Source organism: Lathyrus oleraceus, chromosome 4 (assembly GCF_024323335.1).
Source record: "Lathyrus oleraceus cultivar Zhongwan6 chromosome 4, CAAS_Psat_ZW6_1.0, whole genome shotgun sequence".
NCBI classification, from domain to species: domain Eukaryota; kingdom Viridiplantae; phylum Streptophyta; class Magnoliopsida; order Fabales; family Fabaceae; genus Lathyrus; species Lathyrus oleraceus.
In genome coordinates this window covers 9249251-9252190 of record NC_066582.1, presented here as the reverse complement: position 1 = coordinate 9252190, position 2940 = coordinate 9249251, and the positions used below count along the sequence as shown (strand labels likewise).

General features: G+C 40.9%; 1 pseudogene; it reads right to left on the bottom strand.

Annotated features, from left to right (window-relative positions):
- Positions 1-248: 248 nt before the first annotated feature.
- Positions 249-348, bottom strand: LOC127077548 (uncharacterized; annotated as a pseudogene).
- Positions 349-2940: the final 2592 nt, after the last annotated feature.

Genomic DNA, 2940 nt, shown 5'->3' with positions numbered 1-2940 from the left:
CCAATTCTCTGGAAATCCTACCGAGGATCCAAACCTTCATTTATCCGTATTTGTTCAATACGCTGATACTGTTAAAGCTAATGGTGTCACTTCAGAGGCAATTCGACTTCGTCTTTTTCCTTTCTCATTAAGAGATAGCGCTAGAAGATGGCTTCAATCTCTCCCTTCCAACTCAGTCACCACATGGAACGAGTTGAAGAAAGTTTTTCTTGCCCGATACTTTCCGCCAAGCAAAACAGCTATGTTAAGAGCCCAGATAAACGGATTTAAATAGAAAGACAACGAGTCTCTTTTCGAAGTATGGGAAAGATACAAAGACATGATGAGACTTTGCCCACACCATGGTTTGGAAGACTGGTTAGTAATTCACACATTTTATAATGGTCTCTTATACAACACAAGGTTAACAATAGACGCCGCTGCAGGTGGTGCATTGATGAACAAACCTTATGCTGATGCTTACCAGCTTATCGAGAGCATGGCCCAAAACCACTATCAGTGGGGAACCGAACGAACAACGGTGGAAAAACCTCAAACGAAAACTGGCATGTACGAGATAAGTAACCTTGATCACGTTAACGCAAAAGTGGATGCTTTGGTCCAGAAAATTGAAAGTTTAAACGTATCACCTCCAGCCGCCGTGGTTGCTATAACTCAGAATTGCGAGGTCTGTGGAATCCAAGGCCACACTCCTACGGACTGTCAACTCTTGACGGGAATCCAAGCAGAGCAAGTAAACTATGCTCAAGGAAGCCCCTACTCGAATACCTATAACTCAAATTGGAAGAACCATCCAAACTTTTCATATAAGAGTAATAACGCTTTGTACGCACCTGGACAGTCTCCAAATCAAGCCCCAGCTATACCTCCGGGATATCAGAAACCGAACCCATCCATGCCTAACAATAACGCCCCTAGGAAATCCAACTTGGAAATCATGATGGAAAACTTTATAGCTTCCCAACAACAAACCAATAAAGATTTCTTAAACCAGAATGTACACACTGGCGAACAACTTAAACAACTAGCAAGCAAAGTAGATGCCTTGGCTACCCATAACAAAATGCTGGAAACACAAATATCACAAGTATCCCAACAACAAGCACCTACTGCTGCCCCAACTGGTACATTCCTTGGACAGCCCCAACCTAATCCGAGAAGCCAAGCTCATGCAATTATATTAAGAAGTGGAACGGAAGTGGAAGGACCGTCTGATCCAAGGATAGAAAACCAAAACCCTAAGAAATCAACTGAGGAAAGTGAACTTAAGGAAAAGGAAGAGAGTAATAAGGAAACCCTAGAAAAGAAGGAACCTTATGTACCTCCACCACCTTACAAACCACCTATACCTTACCCTCAAAGGCTTGTTAAAACCAAAGATGCGGGCCAATTTAGAAAATTTGTTGATCTCCTTAAACAATTAAACGTTACAATTCCGTTCACCGAAGCTATTACGCAGATGCCCTCATATGCTAAATTCTTAAAAGAAATCCTTTCTAATAAGAGGAAACTTGAGGATAGCGAAACCGTTACACTCCCTGCCGAATGTAGCGCTATAATCCAAAACATGCCCCCTAAACTCAAGGATCCAGGTAGTTTCTCTATACCCTGTCACATAGGAAAATTTGTCATCGACAAAGCCTTATGCGATTTAGGAGCCAGAATTAGCGTTATGCCTTTATCCATATGTAAGAAACTGGAAATGGGAGAATTAAGACCAACCAGAATGTCTGTGCAACTAGCAGATCGTTCCATCAAATATCCTGTAGGAATCCTTGAAAACGTTCCCGTACGCATAGGTCAATTCTACATTCCCACTGATTTTACAATTATGGACATTAGAGAAGATGATATTACGCCCATTATACTGGGAAGACCATTCTTAGCAACTGCCGGTGCAATCATAGACGTAAAACGAGGACGACTCACCTTCGAAGTAGGTGAAGAGAAAATTGAGTTCATTCTTTCCAAATTCTTGAAAGCACCTGCAATAGAAGATACATGTTACTTCATGGATATCATCGATGAATGCATAAAAGAAGCAGAGTCAGAAGAAGACAAATCACCTGACTGCCTTGTAGAAGACAAATCATACCAATGTTTAGCAATAACACCGGATCCTACGCAATGTCTTAACAAACCAACCCCTGACCTGAAAACACTTCCCAAAAATCTGAGATATGAATTCCTAGACTTAGAACTCGAACGACCTGTGATAGTTAATGCAGATCTAGGGAGACTCGAAACAGAAAAACTCTTACATATCTTAAGGAAGTATCCAACCGCACTAGGGTACCACATCACCGATCTTAAAGGAATAAGTCCTTCTATTTGTATGCACCGCATCATGTTAGAAGAAGACTGTAAAACCTCTAGGGAACACCAGAGAAGACTAAATCCGATCCTAAGTGAGGTAGTAAAAAAGGAAATAACCAAGTTATTGGAAGCAGGTATTATATATCCTATATCTGATAGCAAATGGGTTAGTCCTGTGCACGTTGTACCTAAGAAAGGAGGCATAACCGTTATTGAAAACGAAAAAGGGGAAACTATAACTAAACGAATCGAATCAGGATGGAGAATGTGCATTGATTATAGGAAACTAAACAAAGCAACCCGAAAAGATCATTTCCCTTTACCATTCATTGACCAAATGTTAGAACGATTAGCAAAACATTCACATTTCTGTTATCTAGACGGTTATTCAGGCTTCTTTCAAATACCAATTCACCCTGATGACCAAGAAAAGACAACGTTCACGTGCCCTTTTGGTACCTTCGCTTATAGACGAATGCCGTTTGGTCTGTGTAATGCCCCTGCAACCTTTCAAAGATGCATGATGGCAATTTTCGCCGACTTTCTCGAAAACATCATGGAAGTATTTATGGATGACTTTTCTGTATACGGACAAAGTTTCGAAGAATGCCTTGAAAACCTGGA